Source organism: Saimiri boliviensis (assembly GCF_048565385.1).
Source record: "Saimiri boliviensis isolate mSaiBol1 chromosome 19 unlocalized genomic scaffold, mSaiBol1.pri SUPER_19_unloc_2, whole genome shotgun sequence".
Lineage (NCBI taxonomy): Eukaryota > Metazoa > Chordata > Mammalia > Primates > Cebidae > Saimiri > Saimiri boliviensis.
In genome coordinates, this window is record NW_027412503.1 from 1,309,450 (window position 1) to 1,333,308 (window position 23,859).

The following is a 23,859-nucleotide window of genomic DNA, read 5'->3' on the forward strand; positions in this document are numbered from 1 at the left end:
TCTCTATTATTTCAGCTGCACCCCATAGATTCTGATTTATTTTACTTTAATATCCTTCAGTTTAGAGGATTTCCTAATTTCTCTTGTGATTTCTACTTTGACAAAATTGTCATTTAGAGTTTTGATGTTTAATTTCTAAATACTTGGTATTTTTACAATCATGTATCTTAGTCCATTTCGGCTGTTGTAACAGAATACCATAGTCTGTGTGGATTATAAACAAAAGAAATCGATTTCTCACAATTCCAGAGCCTGGGAAGTCGAAGGTCAAGACAATAGCGGAATGAGTGTGTGATTCAGGTGTTTCCAGATTCACAAATGGTGTCTTTTCTCAGTGTTCTTACATGGTGGAAGGGGCAAAGGACCTGAATGAAGTCCCTTTTATAAGAACAGTAACCTAATTAATAAGGGATCTGCCCTCATGACTTAATCACCTCTTAAAGGCTCCACCTCCAAACACCATCACTTTAGGGATTAGGTTTCAATATATGAACTTAGGGAATGACCAAAACATTCAGTCCACAGGATCACCTTATTGCTACCAAGTTCTAATGCGTTTTCATATGGTCTGAAAATACGTCTTGTATGATTTCAATATTTTCAAATGTATTGTTTGATGGCCTGAGATATAGTTTCTCTTGGTAAATGTATAATTCACACTGGAGACAATATATATTTTTTCACTGATGTTCATATGTATTTATATACATAAAGTCTGTGTGGTTAATGTTTTTGTTTTTCTAGTTCTTCGTTGGAATTTTCTATAGTTTTTAAATTTATTGCTAAAGTTTTAACATATCTAATCATGCTCATAGAATTCTCCATTTCTCTCTGTAATTTTATCCATTTCTTTGTGAACTCTGAAGTTAAGCTATTGGGCGAATTTCTGATTGCATGTCTTTTTGTTGGATTGATGCTTTTGTTATTGTGAAATGTCTCTCTCTCTCTTTTTTTAATCTCTGGTAATACATTTCATTTGAAAATCTCTTCTTTACTGGTAGTAATATAACCGGTAGCAATATAATGCTTTCAACCCCCTTAGGCTTACTGTTCACGTGACATTGCTTCTTCCGTCAATTTTCACTTAACTTAGACCTACGTGTGCAGGCGTTAGCCTGTTTTCACACTGCTAATGTTGTAACCAAGCGAGTTGTAAGGAAAGTGCCACACTCTGAGATAGAATCAGGAGTTCTTTGTTGCCAGTGACCAAGAGACAGCTAACGCTCAAAATTCTCTTGGCCCAGAAGAAGGGGCTTGATTCCTTTTTACACTTTGCTTAGAGAAAGGGGGTAATCACCCCCTTGCATTTTGTAAGTTCAGGAATATTCAAGTTGGATTTAGAATTGGAATGCTAGAAGATCCAGTCACAGACGCCATCGATTCTTTGATTTTTGTCTTTTGGATTCCTCGTTTTTCCTGATTATCCACTCACAAGTTGACTCAGCTGGGAACCTGACCATGAATGTAGTGCTTTCTGGCTGGGCTCCGCCCCTCATCGGGAAGACCAGGTGAAAAGGTAAAGAAACAAACAAAAACCTGAATTCTCCCTTGGCAGTGTGGGTCATATCCACTGTCTGGGATTTAAAATGCCTCTTCATGTGCAAGGCGAGGTGGTCTGACCTGGAAAATGCTCGGTGGCGTTTCTGGCACCGGAACGGGCGTTGCCCAGTGTGTTTACCGTAGTGCCTGGTCAGTTCATCTGAGCAGACGAATTTCCATCCACAGCCCTGGCAGTCACCGTGGTAAGGTTTCTCACCTGTGTGGGCTCGCAGGTGTGCCTTGGGATGGGAACTCTTTGTGTGGGTGGCCGTGCTTTTCTGGGACACGATCGTCTTCCCCTGTTTGGCCTGGGCTCCTCGGCAGGCAGGAACCCGGCGGCTTGAGCTCTTGGTCATGGAGCGGCGGACTTGCGGCTGAGTCTGGTCAGGCAGGAAGGATGGGTAATCGGGCCCTGGGTGGGGATGGAAGCCGGGGAAGTGGCAGGGCAGGGTGACAGTCCCTGCTGCTCAGCAGTTCCTCAGGTCCCAGGGGTCGGGGGCTGCCGCCCCAGGGGGACGTCATGTGCAGCCCGCCGTGGCCATGGCTGGGAGGGGTCCAGCGCCTGAGTGGGTGCACGAGGAGGCTCCTCCTGCTTGATCTGGGGGTACGGGCGCTGCGGGCCGCCGTTGTGGGGGCCGCCACCACCACCACCAGGTGGCTGCTGTCAGGGCCGTCTTCGCTGCCGCTGATGACAACTGGCTGTGTACTCGCTGCCCGGGGGCGCTCAGTGACGCCTTCAGCACGAACTTGCCAGTCACCCCAACAGCTGGCAGCTGCAGCTGCAGCGGTGGAGTGGACCCCGGCTCCAACTGCGGCTGCAGCAGGTCCGCCGCAGAGCCGCCAGAGGGGCTCATGTTGTGCATGTCCTCCAGGTTGAAGGAAGCCGTCGGAGGGGGAGCGGACTTTCTGCCATAGAGGAGGCCTCCGCCCGTGGGGTCCCCACGCCTGGGTCGCCCCGCCGGCATCGGACAGCTGAAGCTGCAGGTGGAGGGTGCGCTGGCAGGGCCGCTGCTCGACGGGAACGACGAGGAAGACGCGGACGCGGACAAGGGCACAGTGGCGGCCACCGACTGCTGATGGACAGCGAATTGGAGAGGATAAGGTCCAGGTACAGGAGGTCGTTTAGCTCCTCGGTCTCTCTCCGGGGCAGGGGGGCCAGGTTGCTACCGCCGCAAGCTGCAGTGGCTCCGGCAGGTCTGTGGCCACGGTCGCCACCACTAGGTCCTGGCGTGGCCAGGAAGCATTGGGGGAAGTCCTTCATGTGGGAGAGCTCCTCCTGCCAGCGGCTAATTGGGTTATTTGGAGCACCTGCTTAACACAGTGTCCTCTCCCTTCCCGCCCGGCCAGACGCCAACGTGGAGAAAGGTGGGAGCAGCGCCTCGCTGACAGCCCTGTCAGACCCCCCAGGTGGCTGCCTCATGAATGTGAGGGCCCAGAAGGTCCTCGGGAGCTCGAAGCATCGGGGGCACCTGAGCCCCAAAGTCAACGAAGAGAAGACTTAGAAACGAAGCCAAAACCCAAACCCCCAAGTTGCCTGACGTCCTTCTTCTTTAGATTAAATATAAATTAGAGTCATCCTTTTTAAAAACTTTCTTTGTTTACAAAGTTCTTAGAAAAGTAGACAATCTTATAAAAATAGACAATCAGCAAGGCAAGAAAGTAGGCCCGGTGGCCGGGCTGCCCTCTCTTCCACTCACCAGCGTCCTCCACCACTATCATGGTCACCTGGGTTGCTGCCGTGGGCGCAGGGGCTGTGGCCAGGGCAGTGGGCAGGAGGTGCCACTCGGTGAGACTGCCACGGAGAAGAACTGGTGGGTGCTGCAGGGCACGGAGTCTGCGGAGCTGGAGTCTGGATGCACGGAGTCTGGGTGCGCAGAGGCCACAGGCGCGGGTCATGGGCCTGTGGGTGGGGAGCGGACCGGAGGGGCGGCGAGGTCACTCGGCGGCTCCTGGTGCCTCCGCTGCCTGCCACGGCCTCTGCTCCCCACGCGCCCGCTCCTTCTCTCTGGGAAACTTGGAAAAACTCTTAATATGTGCAGATTCCTTAGGCTTTCTTGATTCTTTCCGGGCCTTAAGGTAGATTTAGAGAATTATAAATTCTTGCAACAGAAAATCTGCCTTAAAAAAGTCTTCCCCGGTGATCTTTAGGCAGCTCATCTACAGACAGGTTCTTAGACACCCTGGCAAGTTTCAATGTTGAAAATTGTTTCCTCTTCCCTCAAAGCAATGACAGGGCAGGTGGCCAATGGACGGGGGCCGGAAACCGAGGCTGCCCCCGAGGGCGCGTCTAATGCAGAAGACAAGGACCGCATCCTAAAGCACGTCCCGTCCCGTGGAGCTGCAGCATTTCAGATCAATACTGCAAATACCCCCGAACTGCCAAGGAACACGGCCCAGGCACCCTCTGAGGAGGGATTCTCACTTTTAATTCCTCTGTTCTTCATCTTCTGCTCTATTGGAACCCACAACCTTTGAGTGGATCTCTCCCGTTCTGGGAGCGCAGCTGTTCCTGGGACTCGGCTCCAGCTGCCGCCCACTCTGGCCTAACCCGGCTGTGCCGTGGAGGTGGCCGGCCCCTTTAAGGCCCCGCTGCGCCTGCGCCTGGGGCTCTCGGAGGCGGGGCCGGAGCGGAGGACCAAGCGGCCGCAGGGGGGCGGTGGGCGGTGGCTGAGACAGCGGCGGTGCCGGAGGAGAGGGGAGGGGGGCGGGGCGGGGCGGAGTGGGGGCGGGGCGGGGATGGGAGGGGCGGGGTGGGGGCGGTGGCGGGGGAGGGGAAGGGCAGGGGAGGGGCGGGGCGGGGAGGGGAGGAGCGCGGTGGGGGCGGTAGCGGGGGAGGGGCTGGGGCGGGGAAGGGCAGGGGAGAGGAGGGCGGGGAAGGGCAGGGGAGGGCAGGGGTCGGGAGGGCTGGGAAGGGGAGGGGAGGGCAGGGGAGGGCAGGGGAGGGCTGGGGAGGGGAGGGGAGGGGAGGGGAGGGCTGGGGAGGGGAGGGGAGGGTGGCGCCGCCGCTGGGAGCCGCTCAGTGAGTGCGGCGCTTCTGGAAACGCAGGACAGGCGGGCGGGCTGCGGAGGGCGGAGGCGCGGGGCGTGGCGGCCGCCATGCCTGTGGGAAGTGGAGGTTTGCCGGGAAGTCCACCAGCGTTTGTGAGGTGAGGGCGCCGCGCCAGGGCGCGGGCGGGGAGTTCGGGACCCCGGCGCGCAGCTGGGTTGACGCGCGCAGGGGCCTCCGCAGCGTTTGCTGGGCGAGCCGGCCGGGGCGGCCGCCGGGCTGGAGTCCCTGCGCCGGGTTCCTCTCCCCTCGGCCGCCGCAGCCCTCCTCTCGGGGCGCCGGGAGGAATCCCGCTGGCGGGAGCGGGTCTTTGGGGCTTCTCAGATGATCTCACCGGGCGTCCTTTCACCGAAGCGCAGCAAGACTTTTGGAGCGGTGTCCTCGCTTTCCTTTTTTTTTTTTTTTTTTTTCTGGTAAAGCTGCTTTCCACGGGAAGTCTTTTCTTGAAGTGCTATCATTTCTTTGGGGTACAGTGTTGTTCACCCGAAGGAATGACTCCCAGTGCTCCAGGACGTTAAAGTGATCTGCTGGTCGTTTTAAAGCTTTGTTCTGAGCTGATACGCGTTAGTAGCTTTCTTTTGTTGTTAAATTTTATTGGTAAAATTTCACCTGTGAACCAGCAGCTCGGTTTTCTATTCTAAAATGCTAGCTTTAAGATTTCTGAGAACTTTGTGTCAAAGAAATCTTTGAAAAGTTACAGAAGTCTGTGGAAGAAGCTGACAATTTGAGATATGCAGGTGGTTGGGGGGCAGTGGATCACACGTGTAATCCCAGCGCTTTGGAAGGCCAAGGTTGGGCAGACCACTGGAGCCCAGGAGTTCCAGACCAGCCTGGGCAACATGGCAAAACCCCATCTCTACTGAAAATACAAAAATTAGCTGTCTGTGGTGGTGTGTCCCTAGCTACCTGGGAGGCTGAGATGGGAGGATCTATCAGAGCCTGGGAGGCTGAGGTCACAGTGAGCAGTGATCTTGCCAGTGCACGCAGGCCTGGATGGCAGAGGGAGAACCTAAAAAAAAAAAAAAAAGTCCAGGTAATAAATTTATACTAAGTAAAATTCACCACAGATGAAGAAATAGAACATTGCTAGATTGGGGTATATATGTAAGAGTCACGTTGTTGGTTTTAGAGGTATCAGATATTGTTGAACATTTCCCAAAGTGGTTGTAAAACTTATCAGGGAATATTCTGCTTATCCCACATCCTTGCTGATGCTTGTCAGTTGAAAGTTATTTTGCCATTGGAGTAGAGGTGCAGTAATGTATCAGTGTGGTTTCATTTTGCCTTTTCCTGGTATCGAGGTTGAGTATTTTTTACTGCCATTTATATGTCCTCTTTTGTGAAGTGCCTGTTAAATCTCTGTATCCTGTTTTCAGGATATGCTTGTTTTTCTGTTGATTTGTAACACTTTATTCTGGTTATGTGTCCTTTCTAGGATATACACGTATTGCATTTCTCTTTTTTCAAACTGTAGCTTGCCTTTTCACTCTTTTAATGGTGTTTTTAAATGAATGGAGATTCTCTATTTTTTTTTTTTTCTTTTTTAGACAGGATCTCACTCTGTTGTCCAGGCTGGAGTGCAATGGCACAATTACAGCTCATTGCAATCTCGACCTCCCAAGGCTCTGGTGATCCTCCTGCCTGAGCCCCCAAGTAGCTGGGATCTGCAGGGGAGCACCATTATGCTCAGCTCTTTTTGTATTTTTAGTAGAGATGGGGTTTTAACATGTTACATAGGCTGGTCTGGAATTCCTGGGATCAAGTGATACACCTGCCTTGGCCTCCCAAAGTGTAGGGATTACAGGCATGAGCCAGTGTACCCAGCCTGAGTTTCTTAATTTTAATGAAATTATACTTGATCAGTCTTTTCCTTTATGGTGACTGCTTTTTGGGTCCTGTTAATCAATGCCTAACCTAGGAATATGAACACATTTTTTTCTGTGTTAACCTCATAGCAATTTTATTTTAGTTTATGCTTTTTTTTTCAGACAGACTTTCACTCTATTTCCCAGGCTAGAGTGTGGTGGCATAATCTCAGCTCACTGCAACTTTCACCTCCTGGATCAAGCGATCCTCCCACCTTAGCCTCTTGAGTACCTGAGACCATAGGCATGTGCTACCATGCCTGGCTAATTTTTTTTTTTTTTTTTTTGTAGAGATGGGCATTGAACATTTTCCCAGGTTAGTCTCAAACTCTTGGGCTCAAGTAGTCTGCCCACTTCAGCCTCCCACAGTGCTGGGATTACAGGTGTGAGCCACCCCACCCAGCCATGATTCACTTTTTACTCTACTAAAAAATAGCCATCTCTACTAAAAATACATGGATGTGACTGTTTAATGTAGCACCATATATTGACCGGGACATCCTTGTCCTTCTGGACTGTGTGGCACTTTTTTTCATAAATCAGATGGCTGTATGATCATCTGATTTATGAAATCAGTGTGGGTCTGTTTCTGGACCAACCTGAGCAACATAGTGAGATCCCATCTCTACAAAAAATCATAAATAAAGATGTAAAATGTTTTTAAGTGGGTAAAGAAGATGGAGTCATAGGTGATAATTTATAAATGATTGTCAGTTTTTGGCTACATACAGGTGTTGGTAAGTCAGATCTGTTGGGAGTTTAGGCAACATGTATTAAGAGAATTATGTGTTCAGAATGATTGCTAGATGTTCACTGACTTCAATTAGATGTTATTTGAGACTCACAGAGCTACAGGTTTTATTATTTTATTTATTTATTTGTCTTTTAAAAAATTTTACCATCTTCCTGTCAAGGCAGTAACTCTATACTTAATTGTTTTTAAGTATAACTAATTACCAGGAAAATTTTATGGATCATATCTAATTGTTAAGCCATTAAAGGATTGACGTGATGTAATGTAGACAATAGTATTCTACATAATAGTTTCAGGACTACATCAATGAAATTGTTTCTTTTCTTCTTCTTCTTCTTCTTCTTCTTCTTCTTCTTCTTCTTCTTCTTCTTTCTTCTTTCTTCTTTCTTCTTTCTTCTTTCTTCTTCTTCTTCTTCTTCTTCTTCTTCTTCTTCTTCTTCTTCTTCTTCTTCTTCCTCTTCTTCTTCTTCCTCTTCTTCTTCTTCCTCTTCTTCTTCTTCTTCTTCTTCTTCTTCTTCTTCTTCTTCTTCTTCTTCTTCTTCTTCCTCCTCCTCCTCCTCCTCCTCCTCCTCCTCCTCCTCCTCCTTCTCCTCCTCCTCTTCTTCTTCTTCTTCTTCTTCTTCTTCTTCCTCTTCTTCCTCTTTTCTTCTTTCTTCCTTCTTTTTTCTCCTGCATATAGTTTGAACATATCTTCTTCTCTTTGCTTTCTTGAGACAAGGTTTCGCTCTGTCGCCCATGCTGGAGTGCAGTGGGGCAGTGGTATGATCATGGCTCATTGCCGTTTTGACCTCTCAGGCTCTAGCAGTCCTCTTACCTCAGCCTTCTAAGTAGCTGCAGGCATGCACCACCATGCCAGGCTCAGTTTTTATTTTTTGTATACAGGGTCTTCCTATGGTGCCCAGACTGTTTTCAAACTCCTGGGCTCAAATGATCCTCCCACCTTGGCATCCCAAAGTGTTGGTATTACAGGTGTGAGCCATCACTCCTGGCCATTTTAGTTTTAATAATTTTATATTTTTCTAATTTAAAATATTTATTATTTATGAATGTAATATTGTTATGATTATTTTGTGTTTAATCTCATTTTCAAAATAAGCTTGTGGAAATTCGAGATCTTGTTTCTTATTTACTACTGTATTCTCAGTACCTGACCTTGCCTGGTATGAAACAGATATTCAATAAATAGTTGTTAAATGAATGAATGAACTACATTCAACAATTCTCTAAGTATCACAGCTTTCACTGTCTAACAAATAAAATAGCTTGTATAGAATAGAGTCACAGTTAACCTGCCATAAAAGGAAATGTCAATGAAAATAGACCTTTGTATGTGTAGCTGCTAAGATTTGGGGGCTTTTGTTACTGCAACATAAATTAGCAAAGCTCAGTGAGACTGCAGATAGAATATACATATATAAATAGACCAGATAGACCAGTGGATGAGATTCCAAAGATAGTTCAATCATCATTAACTAACCACACCCACACTCTCTTAATTTCCTAACAGAAAGAATGGAATTCCTGTTCACTAAGATCTGCCCCAAATATTACTTATTTTGTGAAAACTTCTCTGGCTACTCAGGAATCTCCCTGCTTCAGCCTCCCGAGTTGCTGAGATTGCACGTGTGCACCACCATGCTTGGCTAACTTTTTATTTCCAGAGACAGGGTCTTACTATGTTGCCCAGGCTGGTCAGGACTGTTGATTGCATATGACAGAAACCCAGCCAATTCTAGTTCCTCACCGCCTTTCAATCTGCTCCTTTCTCAGTCTTCCCAGTCTCAACAAATGGCAGTTCCATCCTTCAAGTTCCCCAAGCCCCAAATCTTAATGTTAACCTTGATTTCTCTCTTTTATGTCATAGCTCGTATGAAGGCCAGTCATGTTCAGACCCAGGCGGAGGTTCCTGCTGACCCAGGCTCTCACCAGCACATTGTCCTTTACTGTCCTCCTGAGGGTGTCTGGAGCTTCAGTGCTGTGTGCTCTCGGCCTCTATGCTGGGGCACCACTGACTCCTGCTGTCCAGGGCTTCCAGTGGACTCTCCGAGGCACTGATGTAGAATCTTCCCCATTCGGTTCACCAAGAGCAGCCTCATGCAGTGTGGGCTGACATGAAGAGCTGCCAGATCTAACAGGTAAAAATCACGAGGCACTGCCAGCTGGATGGGGTCAGAGAGTCCTCTCTCCATTACGATTCAGATGAGAAGGGAAGATTCCATAGGCCCTAAACATTGCAGCATGACCCACATGTGCCACCCACAAGCTGCAGTGCGTGGTCAGGTGGAAGTTATTTGACTTCAGGAGAGGACAGTGTTCTCTTCAGGCCTTTTCCTCCGTGGCTGGATCTGCGTACCTCTCCTCTCTCTTCCCCTCTCATCCCCCAGTCTCCATCCCCATCTCTCTCTCTGTTTCCACCTTGCTGTTCCCTTTCACCTGCTTTCACCTCTTCAACTTTCGTGATTCCCCCCTCCCTGTCCACCACATTTCCCAGGCTAAGGCTCCTGAACTGTCCTGTGTGGGGAGATGTATCTGGATTTAGGCGGTGCCCTCTAGATGTGTCCAGGATGGGGAAACATGGCTCAGCTGCCAGTATAATGGTTTCAGAGAGTGGCCACTTTTGAAGGCCTTTCACATTTCCCATTCTAGAATTGTGTAGGACTTAAAATTGATGGGCCACAGTAGAATTCTTGGTTCCTCATGACCTTGTGGTGGTCACCTTCTTTCACTGAGCATTCACATGGTGGCTGTTAGGTGCCAGGCCCTGCTCTGGGCTAGGGGCACCATAATGAGTAAATGTCAGATCACTACCCCATGGAACCCACCACTGCAGGCATAGAGAGGAGAAAGAAAGGGGCGTGGCCTGTTTGTGTTCTTTTCACGTGGTCACCTGCCAGTTCCTGGGGGAGTGGGAGCCAGTGCAAGGAGAGAAGCCCAGTGAGAAAGGCAAAGGGATGATGTCAGACCCAGGAGCTGAGGCTCACATTCCCCTGCAGCTGGGCAGCTTCTGGAGTGGACAAGGAGCAGCAGGGAACATTGTGGCCTGGTGTTCTGGGGTTCACTGTCTCATCTCATTCCTGTGGGTGCCAGAACTTGTCCAAAGGGAAGACTCAGTGTCTCTAAAAACAGCAAGGCGGAGACAGAAAGTGTTTCAGAGAAGCAGGAATGATTGTCTGCCATGGAAACAGTATATGGATTTATAGTAGTGTGTCTCTCTAATAACTAGTTAGCGTGTTCCTGTTAATTGAAAATATCGGTGGTGTAAGTTTCCTTGGATCTCCTCATCTTCACGTAAGTTTATCTGTTCCCCTATCCCTCCCTTCTTTCCTTCTTTTCCTTCCTTCCTGGGTTTTCTGATCAGGGTCATGTGAGGCTAAAATCCAGAAATGGGCTAGCTATGCTTTTTCTCTAGAGCTCAAGCTTTTATTCCAAGTTCACTGCAGATATTGGAAAATGTTTCTATTCTTGTTTGTGGGGGACTGAGGGCCCTTTTTCTGTGCTGGCTGTCAGCCAGGAGATACTCTGACTTCAGATGCCACCTGCTTTCCTCTTTACCTGTCTTTTCTATCTTTCAACCAATCACAACTCATGGAGTCCTTCTCAAGCTCCTTCCTTCTCTGACTTCATCTTCTCCAACCAGCCACAGAAAGCTCTGTCATGTATGGAGTGATGTGATTCAATCCACTTCATGCAGGTAACCTCATCATCTTCAGGTCATGTAACTGTCACATAAAAACATAATCACAGGAGTGGTGTCTCATCACCTTAACAGGCTTCAGAGACAAGGGTATGGCATGTTTGGGGACCATTTCAGAAATTCCATCTACCACAGTTGGACACTCACATTCCCCCATCTGCAAAATACATTCATCCTCTCCTCTAAAGTTTCCAAATTTCATGTCATTAAAGCGTTAGTTCAACATGAAAAATGTCACATAGGCCACATCAGATCCAAAGTTTAAAATCTTATCTAAAACATCCACACCAGGTGTCAATGAGGCTTCTGAGGGTGTCCATTAAGTACAGATTATTGACATAATTGCCTTACCTCTGTCGACCTGTGAAACTGAACAAACTGCTTATCTGCTCCTAATGTGGAATGGTGGGACAGGCACAGAATAACAATTACAGTGATTCTAGTTCAAAAAGAAGGAACATGGAAGGGAGAAAAAAGTCACCAATCCAAAATAGTTTGGAAATGGAGCTGGGCAAAATCCAGCAGGAGGTACTTAAGTAGGATCCACAGCCTGAGACTGACCCTCCATCCTGTGGGACTTTGCTTCTGGGATCTTTGCTCTGCATTTCTTGAAACCATTATTGTCTATCTTATTTCCCCCTACTCCTTTGGTTCTTCCCCTTTCTCCTCATGGCAGCATCCTCTGCTTAATCCTTGGTCCATCGCCCCCAGCAGAATTGGTCAGATAGTGCCCGTGTCACGGTCCTGACTGTCTCCACGAGGGGCTGTCCTTGTGAGCCCGTGCTCCTCTGAGATCGTCTTCACTGTCCTAACCTCTCTCAGTCATGATTGCTTTCAGCTGCCCTGGCTGGCTTAGGAGAAAACCTAAGACTATGGAGACCCAGAGCCATTCTCTGCCCTGTCTATCTCCAGGAGAGGAAGAAAATAACAGGGATCTTCATGGAGAAATGACCCACATGAGGGCCTGGACTCTCCAGCAGTCACAGCAGAGGAAACTCCCTGAGGAAGCATGGAGGAGCTGAACGCCCAGACTGGGAAAGCAGGGTTGTGTTAACCACTGTTTAATCCTCACATGCTCCCTGCCCCAAACTGCTAGCCAGTGAATGACAACGGACTGGAGTAAGTAATAGGCCTATAGAACCATGATAAAGAATTGTCCAAGGAAAGACCCTTTTACTCTGTTTGCAAGGTGAAATTGCTGTATTTGATCTAAAGTTTTCTGAAAGGCAGCAGCAAGTTTCTGGAGGATGAGTTACCTGCTTTGCACAGGGAGGGTGAGGCCAAGGCTTTCGTGGTATATCTGCTGCCACTGGGTGATGAGGGAGCCTGGGAGAGTCTTAGTCTTTCTGGACTTGAGTTTTCTCATCAGTAAAGTAGGTGCTAATTGTACCTCTCTGAGGTCCCTTCCTGCTTAGTTTTCTCTGAGTCCTTGAGGGACTGAGATGGTCTTTAACACTGCCTGGACCTCTAACCTGCCTCTGACCTCTCTGGGTCTGACTCCTGACTCTGGCCCCTGTGTTTCTCCTTCAGAGCCTGAGCTGAGTTCACACCTGGGAAGCTGAGAACTGAGGGAACAGATGGAAGAAAGTCAGCAGGTTTTGGTAAAGAGAAGAACCTGTAAAGGACAAGTCAGCGCTAGAACAGGTGAGAAACAAAGCAGGGGAGATTAAGGACAAACTGGGCCAGAAGCCTCAGGGGAATGGGCAATGGGCCTGTGATCATTCAACCAGTCGAGGGGCAGCGCAAGCTGAGCAGCGGGGACTGGGCAAGACACTTAATCCACAGGAGTCTTCTGACCCTGGTGAGGAAGAGCCAAAGGGGGGATCAGAGCTGGTTTATAGTGAGAGGCAGCACCAACTCCAAGAGGGGGAGGATTTGACCCTGAGCCCCACCCCAGACCTAGGAGCCTTGACCTCGGGGCTGCCATAGCAGTGGATGCTGTTCAGGTCAGTGTGGGTTAGAGAAGAACCATGCTTGGAGAAGGGTTGGAGATGTCTATTCTTACATTAAACAACTCTGCCCTAGGTCAGGTGCCAGAGTATTTCTTGCCAGTATATGAAGCAGTGATACTTACACTATTCCTCTGCACTTTCAGTTGAGGAAGGTCCCTATATGATATGAGTATTTACTGGGTGTACTTGGGGTTCAAATAGTAGTGTTTCCCCAAGCAACTCAAGCTCATGAGAGAAAGAACACAATGACATGATTTCAAGAAAATATAGTAGTTCTCTGAAAGTGGTGTGTCATGGCAGCCCAGAGGATGGGAGTGTAGGTGAAGACATTGCTCCTAATGACAAGGGGAACCATAAGAGGAATTCTTCAGAGTAGTCCCGTTTTTCCTCCAGTGTCCCACAGAAGATCCTGGGATGTGACTGATGTAGAGCAGGGGTCTACAGGTGTAGGAAGGGGGCTTGCTGCATCTTGGGAGAAATTATAGCATCCCTGGTAGGACATTTTGGAGAGGATTGTTGGTGATTGGATTGGATATCTATAGTCAGTTTTATCCTATCTTCAGTGAACACTGCTGAGACCTTCCTTAGTGCCAGACCCTAAGCTGGGAATCATGAACACAGAGATGAGTAGATATGATCTCAGCTTTCACAGAACTCTCAGTCTAGTGAATAGCAAGTTATGAGAAATGTAGTGATGGTGGCTTCATTAGAGCAAGTGGCTCATGCTGCATGGAGATGACCTCAGTGGATGACCGGGTCCCCCTTCTGGTTGTTAATCAACAGCTGGCTGACTTGCTCTGGGACAGTGACCCTGGATTTCTGCCAGGTGTCAGCATCTTAGGTACAAGCAACACCTCAGTTTTCTGTTGGGTCAAAACAGTTATCACTGCCAAGGTGATCAGAGGACACTAGTGACATCAGTAGCTACTGATGAGGTCCTGGCCAGCTAGGGAAATAAAGATGTAAGTTTAACAACAATTCTAAATTTGTTCTTAACATCATGAACAGAGAGTATCTGTCTTCTAAGTTAAATACTTTTTAGACTTCAAGATTCACCCACGTCCAAAATAAAATCTATGTCAGCCATATTACTGCCCTGAGATGATTTTTCCCTGTCCTTACCAGAAGCCTGCACTATCTGGAGCACTGAGGCTGTCTCAAGCCAACTGATCTGCTCTCTGGATTCCAGGGACACCCGCAGAGCCAGAGGTTGAAGGCACAGGCATTGCTATCTCTGACCGTTCTGACTCCAGGTTGATCCACCCCAATGCCCATTATTAACCACACAGTAACAGGATGCCACCAACATTTTGATTTGAGGCTGTCATGTCAGAATTTTAATAAAATTTAATAGATATTATTTTTTAGAGTACTTTTAGGTTTACAGATAAATTGAGCTGATAGCACAGGGAATTCCCCTATTCGCTCTTGTCCTCTGGAACACAATTTCCTCTATCATTAGTATCTTGCATTAGTGTGATAGATGTTTACAATTGATCAATCAATATTGGTATGTTATTATTAACTAAACTCCATAGTTTACGTTAGGGTTCATTCTTTGAGTTTTATAGTTCTGTGGGTTTTCACAATTACCTAGTGTCATGAATCCTCAGTACAGTATCACACAGAAGAGTTTCACTGCTGAAAACCTCCTTGTGTTCAACCAATTCATCCCTCCTCCACGTTTGGCAATCACTGATCATTTCACTATCTCTACCATTTTGACTCTCCTGGAATGTCCTAGTGTTGGAATCATACAGTGTGTAGAGTTTTTAGACTCGTTTCTTCCTAGCATTATGTATTTAAAGTTCCTCCATGTCTTTTCATGGCCTGATAGCTCATTTCTTTTTATAACGGAATCATATTCTGTTGCACAGATATACCACAGTTTGTTTAGCCATTAACTTAGTAAAGGACATTTTGGTTATTTCCAGTTTTTGACAAGTATGAGAAAACTGTTGTAAATACCTGGATGCAAGTTTTTGAGTGAACATGTTTTCACATTACTGTGGTAAATACCTAAAACTGCTATTTGCAGGATTATGTGGCAAGGCTATTTTTAGCTTTGCAAAAAACAAAAACAAAAACAAAACAAAACAAAACAAAAACACCTGCCAAACTGTTTTCCAAAGTGACTAGCATTTTGCATTTCCACTAGCAGTGAATGAGAGTTCCCGCTGCTCTGCAACTTTGGCAGCCTTTGGTATTGTCACTTGTTTGGATTTGAGCCATTCTATTAGGTATATATTATAGTGTAGTGGCATCTCTTTGGTTTAATATGCAATTTCCTAGTGACACATGATTTTGAGCATCTTTTTCGTATGCTTATTTGCCATCCATATGTCTTTTCTGGTGGAGTATCCAGATCTTCTGCCCATTTTTAAATTGAGTTGTTTGCTTTATTATTATTGAGTTTTAAGAGTCCTTTATGTATTTTGGACACCCGTCTTTCATCAGAGCTGTATTTTGCCAATATTTTTTCCCAGTTTATTACTTGTTTATTCATTTTCTTAACAATGCCTTTCCCAGAGCAGAAGTTTTTAATTTTAATGAAGTCCAACTGATCAATTTTTTCTTTCCTGGGTTGTGCTTTTGACATTGTATCTGAGAAGTCATCACTATGCCCAAGGTCACCTAGATGTTCCCCTATGTTATCCTCTAGGAGTCTTACAGTTTTGTACCTTGCATTGAAGTGTAAGATCCATTTTGTGAAAGGTGTAAAATCTGTGTCTAGATTTATTTATTTTTTACATGTGGATATCTAGTCATTCTAGCACCATTTGTTGAAAAGACTATCTTTTGCCTGTTAAATTGCCTTTGTGCCTTTCTCAAAGGTTGGTCTATTTCCGAGCTCTGTATTCTTTTCTAGTGACCTATTTGTCTGCTTTTTTTCTTTCTTCACCAATTTCCACACTGTTTGGTTACTGTAGCTTTATAATTAGTGCTGAAGTCGGCAGTGTCAGTTCTGTGGGCATTTTTCTTCTGATCTTTACTATGAGAACCTGGTTGGGCTCCAGGTGATAAAACTTAGAAAAATGTGAGATCCCCACTAAATCTGGGCCCCAAGGAGTTTTGAATGCTCAAGGCAGGCCACCCTCAGCTTCTAGTAATCTGTCAGTACCATTTAAGTGCTGGCTTCAGCAGCTTCTGTTCCTTGTATTTGCCTGTCTGTCTTGTTTTCAGCATGGCAATTTGCCCTGTGACCTCTCTTCTAGGCCCGCTAATAAGATTTGATAATTTTCAGTTTGTTCAGCTTTTTTCTTGTTGTAAGGACAAGTGGTGACCTCCTGGCTCCTTGCAGGTTGGAGTAGAAACCAGAAATTTTATTGAACAAGTTACTTGTAATGAAAGTCAGTAATCACAAATGTAGAATTGAATGATTTCCGTAGATATGTAGAATTTTGTAGCCATCACCTCAGTCCCCTCTTAGAATACAGACTACCTTTCTTCCTTCCCCAGACTCCCCAGAGGCTCTTTGCAGTCATTTTCCAATCCCTGGTCACCATGACAGAGCCTGAACAAAATTAAAATTTGGGAAACAGACAACATTACATTTCAGCTTTTATTAGATTGGGATTTTATGTAATGGACCATTGTCTTAATCTTGTGTCAACTAGAGGAAAGATTTTATTCTTAAGGACTTTCTTTATGGGAACTTAGTAGTTAGTCCCATTTATTGTTCTCCTTGAATTGGTTCGTCTATGCTGGTAGCAGATAGTTGCAATCAAACCTTGTCCAGTGGGCACAAGTGAAAGCGCTAAAAAAAAAAATCCTTCTATTAGAAATGTAGATGATGAATTTGCAGATAATGTTATGCAGAGTTACGTTTGTTTGTTTTTGAGCCGGAGTTTCACTCTTGTTGTGCTGGCTGGAGTGCAATGGCATGATCTCAGCTCACTGCAACGTCTGCCTCCTGGGTTCAAGCAATGCTCCTGCCTCAGCCTCCTGAGTACCTGGGATTACAGGCATGCAGCACCATGCCAAGCTAATTTTCTATTTTTAGTGGAGACAGGGTTTCTCCATGTCGGTAAGGCTGGTCTTGAACTCCCAACCTCAGGTGATCTGCCCTCCTCAGCCTCCCAAAGTGTTGGGATTGGAGGCATGAGCCTTCATGCTGGAGTGCTATGTGCAATCTCAGCTAACTGCAACTTCTACCTCTAGGGTGCAAGTGATTCTTGTGCCTCAGCCTTTCGAGTTGGCTGGGATTATAGGCATGCAGCACCACACCCGGCTAATTTTGTATTTTTAGTAGACAAAGAGTTTCTCCATGTTGGTCAGGCTGCTCTCCAACTACAAACCTCAGGTGATCCACGCACCTTAGCCTCCCAAAATACTGGAATTACATGCATGAGCCACCACACTTGGCTGGGAGTTAAATATTTTACCATCTTTTTTTTCTTTCAGAATTTGGATTGGTAACATGGAAAAGACACTTCTCACCTGCCTGAAATGCCCTTCATTATCTTCTAGTTGCAAGGGCTCTGGAACAGCCCTTACAGTACTCCCACAAAGGTAAGTATAACATTTTAATGTAGTCCCTTGCTTTTTTTTTTTTCTTTTTTGTGCCTATAGGGATTAGCATACATGTATGTGAAAATATAAAAAGAGTACAGATAGGCACCTGTAACTAGTTTTCTGTTGCTACCTATTAACGCATTATAACAAGTTAGTGGTTTGAAACCACAGAAATCAGGAAAGATTGGGTCCTCTGATCAGGGTCTTAGGAGGCTGAAACCCAGTTATGGGCTGCCTTGTGTTTTTCATCCAGAGATCAGGCTACTCTTCCAAGTTTACTACAGATGTATCGGCAGAATTCCTCTTCTTGTGGGTGGAGGACTGAGATCCCTTTTTCAGTGCTCCTGGCTCTCAGCCAGGAGACACCCTGACTCCAGAGGCCACCTGCATTCTTTCTCACTTTTCCCATCTTCCAACCAACAACAGCCCATGAAATTCTTCTGCAGCTCCTATCCTCTCTCTGACTTTTTCTTTTCCTACCCACTAGAGAAATCTCTGACACTGAGGGAGTGATGTGTTAGATCTGGTGCACTCAGGAAAGCACAGCCTTTGTATTAGTCTGTTCTTGCAATGTATAATTAATGACCTGGGTGATTTATAAAGAAAGAAGTTTAATCAGATCATGGTTCTGTGGGCTGTGCAGGCTTCTGCTTCTGGGGAGGCCTCAGGAAACTTACAATCATGGTGGAAGTGGAAGCAGGCACGATCTTCACATGGCCAATGGGAGAGAGAGAGAGAGAGGAGCGGGGGGAAGTGCTACATACTTTTAAGCAACTAGATCTCATGGAAACTCTCATGCAATGGCACTTGGGGGATGGTGCTGAGCCATTAGAAACCTTCCCCATGATCCAATAACCTCCTGCCAGGTCCCACCTCTAACACTCAGGATTATAATTCAACATGAGATTTCGGTGGGGACACAGAGCCAAACCATATCACTCTTTAAAGTCATATGACTGCCATGTAACAATGTAATCACAGGAATGTCTTATCAGCTTAACAGGTTCCAGAGATAAGGGTACAGCATGTTTGGAGACCATTTTAGAAATTCTACCTATCACAGTTTAACTTCTATTCCCCAGACATTCACATCCCTCACAAATGCAAAATACATTCACCCTTTCACCTAAGGTTTCCAAGTTTCATGTCATGTCAAAGTGAAAAATGTCATGTAGCTCTAATCTGATCAAAAGTTTAAAATCTCATTTAAATCATCTACACCAAGTGTGAATGAGGCTTCTGAGGGTGTCCATTAAGTACAGATTCTTTTTTGTTTTTGTTTTTGAAAGTGAGTCTTGGTCTGTGACCCATGCTGGAGTGCAGGGGTGTGATCTTGGCTTACTGCAACTTCTGCCTCCTGGGTTCAAGCGATTCTCCTGCCTCAGCCTCTCGAGTAGCTGAGATTACAGGCATGCACCACTGGATTCAGCTAATTGTTTTGTGTTTTTAGTAGAGAAGGGGTTTTGCCCTGTTAACCAGGCTAGTCTGAAACTCCTGACCTCAGGGGATCCATCCCCCTAGGCCTCTCAAAGTGCTAGGATTACAGGCATGAGCCACCGTGCCTGGCCCAAATACAGATCCTTGATATAATTCCCTTACCTCTGTTGACCTGTGAAACTGAACAAACAGCTTATCTGTCCTCAATGTGCACTGGTGGGACAGTCACAGAGTAACGACGCTAGTGATTCTTGTTCAAAAAGAGGGAAAGTGGAGGGAACAAAGTCACTGATCCAAAACCATTTTGAAATGGGGCTGAGCAAAGTCCAGCAGGAATTTCTTGATTGGGCTCCTCAGCCTGGAACTAACCCTCTGTGACAGGGGGCTTTGTCTCTGGGCTCTGCATATTTTTCTATCGTTATTGAAAACATTTTATTTTTCTTCTTCCCCCACTCATTTGGTTCTTCCCCTTTCTCCTCATGGCGGCATCCTCCACTTAATCCTTGTTGCATCATCCCAGCAGAATTGGTCAGATATTGCTGGTGTCATGGTCCTGACCGTCTCCACGAGGGGCTGTCCTTGTGAGCCCGTGCTCCTCTTCACTGTCCTGACCTCTCGCAGTCATGATTCCTTTCAGCTGCCCTGGCTGGCTTAGGAGAAAACCTAAGACTATGGAGTCCCAGAACCAATCTCTGCCCTCTCTATCTCCAGGAGAGGAAGAAAATAACAGGGATCTTCATGGAGAAATGACTCACATGAGGGCCTGGACTCTCCAGCAGTTAGTGCAGAAGAAAGTTTTTGAAGAAGAATGGAGGAGCTGAGAGCCCAGGCCGGGAAAGCAGGGTTGTGTGAAACGCTATTCAATCCTACGTGCTCCCTGCCCCAATCTAGCAGCTAGTGAATGACAGCTGACCGAGTATAAACACCAGGACTATAGAACTGTGATAAAGGGTTTGTCCAAAGAAAGGGGCTTTTACTCTTTTTGTTATCACAGTGGACATTGCTGTTTTTCATCTAAAGTTTCTGAAAGGCAGCAGTGAGCTTCTGGAGGGTGAGTTACCTGCTCTGCACAGGGAGGCTTAGGCCAAGGCTTGTGTGGGATCTGCTGCCACCAAGTGGTGAGGGAGGGAGCCTGGGAGAGTCTCAGTCTTTCTGGGCTTCAGGTTCCTCATCGGCAAGGTAGGGGCTTTTTGTACCTCTCCGAGGTCACTTCCTGCTCTGTTTTCTCTGCATCTCTGAGGAATTGAGATGGTTTTCAATACTGCCTGGGACCTTCAGCTGAGACCTGACTCTGTGTGTCTCCTGCAGAAGGCTGAGCTGAGTCTACACACTGGAATCCCAGAGATCAGGGAACAGGTGGAATAAAGAAACTCAGCAGGTTTAGGGGATGAGAATAATCCCCAAAGGACAAGCCGTTGGTAGATGAAAACCAAAGAATGGGAGAATAAGGGAAAACTGGGACAGAAGCCTGAAGGGAAATGGGCACTGCCTGTGATCATTTAAATTCTCAAGGAGCAGCATGAGCTGAGCAGTGGGGACTGGGAAACTTACTCCACGGGAATCTCCTGCCTCTGGCCAGAGAGGCATAGGGTAGATCAGAGCTGGTTTATAGTGAGGGGCAGCTTCAACTCCAGGAGCGGGAGGATGTGACCGTGAGCCCCCACCCCAGACCCAGGAGCCTCGACCTCGGGGCTGCCGTAGCAGTGGATGCTCTTCAGGTCAGTGTGGGTTAGAGGGAATAACCGTGCTTGGAGAAAGGTTGGAGATGTTCATTCTTAACCAAACAGCTCTGTCCTGGGTCAGGTGCCAGAGTAAGTGTCCCTTGCTTGTATATGAAACAGTGATACTTATACTATTCTTCTGCATCTTCAGTTGAGGGAAGTTTCCCATAAATATTTATTATTTACTTTTCTTTATATTGGCTAAGCACTTGTGATTCAGGTATTTAATGTCTCTAAAAAAACACAAGCCAGTGAGTGGAAGAACACACACAGATCATTTCAACAAGATACGGTAGTTCTACCCAACTGAGGTGTTGTGGCAGCCTGGAAGATGGGAGGGTATGTCAGAGGACATTGCTCCTAATGACAGGGGGAGGTGTAAGAGAACATTTTCAGATTAGCTGGGTGCAGTGGCTCACGCCTATAATCTGAGCACTTTGTGAGGCCGAGGTGGGTGGATCACAAGATCAAGAGATTGAGACGATCCTGGTCAACATGAAATGGTAGACCATTTCTACTGAAAATACAAAAAAATTAGCTGGGTATTGTGGTGTGCGCCTGTAGTCCCAGCTACTCGGGAGGCTGAGGCAGGAGAATTGCTTGAACCCAGGAGGCAGAGGTTGCAGTGAGCTGAGATCATGCCATTGCACTCCAGCCTGGGTAACTAGAGCGACACTCCACCTCCAAAAACAAAAAAAATTCAGAACAGGCTTGTCTTCCTTCAAGCTCCCACAGGAGAGGATCCTGGGGCCGCGATGGTGTAGGGCAGGCGTCTCTTTAGGGAAGGGGATTTGCAGCATTCTGAGAGAAAGAGCATCCTTACAAGACATAGGGAACAGAAATGTAGGTGAAAGAGTCGGAGGTTTCTGATCAATTTTATTCAGTCATGGATGAACACTGCTGAGAGGCCTCTCTGTGCTGGGCCCTTAGCTAAGAACCGTGATCACAGAGGTGAGTAAAATAGGATCCCAGCTTTCACACAATTCTCAGTCTAGTGACTGGTGATTGATGAGAAGTGTAGTGATGGTGGGTTCATCGGAACCAGTGGCTGATGCCGCATGGGATGACCTCAGTGGATGGCCTGGGCCAGTGACCCTGGACTTCAGCCATATTTCAGCATCTCGAGGTGCAGTACACCAATACCTCTGCTGCATGTTGAGTCAAAGCAGTTAACACAGCCAAGGTATTCAGCCAAGGTATCACACTGGTGATATCAGTAGCTATTGACTGTTTCCAGCTGGGGAAACAAAGAAGTAAATTTAGTAAGTCTTCTAAATTTGTCCTTGCCATAATAATAAATAACTTTATCTTGATAATGAATTATATACTGGCAAATTAATTATAATTTGCCATAATGAGAAATAACTTTATGCTGAGTACTGCCGACACACAAGCCCTTGAGGACACATGCCTGAGGATTCTGATGAAGATAATGATGTCCAAATATGTACACATTTGGACCTACAGTTCAGCTTTGAAACAGTGGAAGACCCAGTTTCAAATTCAAGGTTGCTTTGAGTAGAATCTCACTTTACCTCTCTTTGCATGGCAATGGGGCCAATCTTCCCTAAGCTGTACCTTACAAGAAAAGTAATACTGGTAAGATTTCAGAGTTCAGCAGACAGCGGTAACTATTTTAGTGCCAATGATTGAGATCTACTCTAACAGTGTCCAATATTATTAAATTCTTATCTTCAGATAATTTAAAATAAAATATTTAGCATTAAATTTTAGCCTCGATGACAAAAGAATTTAATCAAATATTTATTGTTCCACAGCATCCTGTATATATCCCATATTTATTTAAAACTCTGTAAGTATGCCACTGGTCAGAAAAATGTTTTTTCACATATGTATTTATATTATTGAATACTATTTTGTAGTTCATGAGAGGTATTTGGGGAATAATAAAGAGCCACACACTGTTAATCTACTTAGCTCAATTAAATACATTGCTCCACAGAGGAACATATGTCTAAATCAATCACATTCATAGTCAAACCATTTTATAGATTTGTTACCTACTATTTTAAGTAGTATTAAAAGTGTCACTAACTAGATATATCTTATGTCTTTTGTAATTATGAGCTGCTTAAGAACATGAACACATACTTATTTGCACATTTTATATTGCCTCTCATACTGCTTGTTGTTTATAAAAAATCTGCTGCAATTAAAAAGTTAATAAAAACAATAAAATAAAAATGGTTTAAATTCAAAAGACAATCATAAGTTCTATCTGACATAGTAAAAAGGAGGCCAGGTGCAGTGGCTCATGCCTATAATCCCAGCACTTTGGGAGGCTGAGGCGGGTGGATCACGAGGTCAAGAGATCAAGATCATCCTGGTCAACATGGTAAAAACCCATCTCTACTAAAAATACAAAAATTAGCTGGGCATGGTGGCACAGCCTGTAGTCCCAGCTACTCGGGAGGCTGAGGCAGGAGAATTACTTAAACCCAGGAGGCAGAGGTTTCAGTGAGCCGAGATCATGCCATTGCACTCCAGCCTGGGTAACAAGAGTGAAACTCTGTCTCAAAAAAAACAAAATAATAATAATAATAATAATAAGGAGAAGTTATCTAAACAGTATATGTAACAAAAGCATTTTTGTTGTTGTTGTTGTTTTGTTACATAAGTAAGAAAACTTCCCAAGACACACAAAGTGGATTTGAACAAATTGAAAATAAATGCTATACCCTTGGATAGGAAGACTCCAAAAAATAATGTTGCTCTTGTTCAAGTCAACTGATAAATTTATAATTTATTCACTATGCTCCCTGGAAAATAATTAATACATCCCAACCATTGCCACAGGACTTGCAGTGCTTCACTGAGGGAGAAGACTTCCACGCCTACTGAGCTGAACCTGGCCACCTTTGGCAACCGGCTTTGGCCAAAAAAAGTAAGAAAAAATGATTTGTACCATTTTGCAGAGAAACTTGAAGAGTTTCATTGTGGTTTGGCCATGCTTTTCTCCAACATCTGCTTCAAAACTGAGATGGAAACTTTATCCCACATTGTGGTTTCAGAATGAATGTCAAAGCTAATATAGATGTTAAGATGAGATTAGTAGATCATCTGTTACTACAGAAGAAAGCGCTGATAGTTGGGAAATTGTTGCATGGAGGTTCATTGTAATCTCTACTTCATATGTGCATTTGGAAAATTTTAAAAGAACATGTTTGCAAAACGCTAAAAATGAACCAGTATGACATGTTGTCATTAGAAAGATATCAATGATTTAATCTAAAATATTATTCTAGCCCTAAAAAGTCCTTCATTTAAATTGAGAAAAACATTTGATTATCAAATCAAACTTGAACCTATTTTTGT

General features: G+C 45.5%; 1 long non-coding RNA gene and 1 pseudogene across 4 annotated transcripts in view; one reads left to right on the plus strand and one right to left on the minus strand.

Annotated features, from left to right (window-relative positions):
- Positions 1-1,327: 1,327 nt before the first annotated feature.
- Positions 1,328-2,959, minus strand: LOC141583266 (Krueppel-like factor 4 pseudogene; annotated as a pseudogene).
- Positions 2,960-4,534: 1,575 nt separating this feature from the next.
- Positions 4,535-23,859, plus strand: part of LOC141583256 (uncharacterized) — a 44,693-nt gene continuing 25,368 nt past the window's right edge. For all 4 annotated transcript variants that reach the window (XR_012515940.1, XR_012515939.1, XR_012515938.1 and 1 more), the window contains exons 1-5: positions 4,535-4,685; positions 9,069-9,339; positions 12,429-12,542; positions 17,255-17,362; positions 23,341-23,428. This is a non-coding gene — a long non-coding RNA (uncharacterized LOC141583256). The remainder of the gene's footprint in view (positions 4,686-9,068; positions 9,340-12,428; positions 12,543-17,254; positions 17,363-23,340; positions 23,429-23,859) is intronic.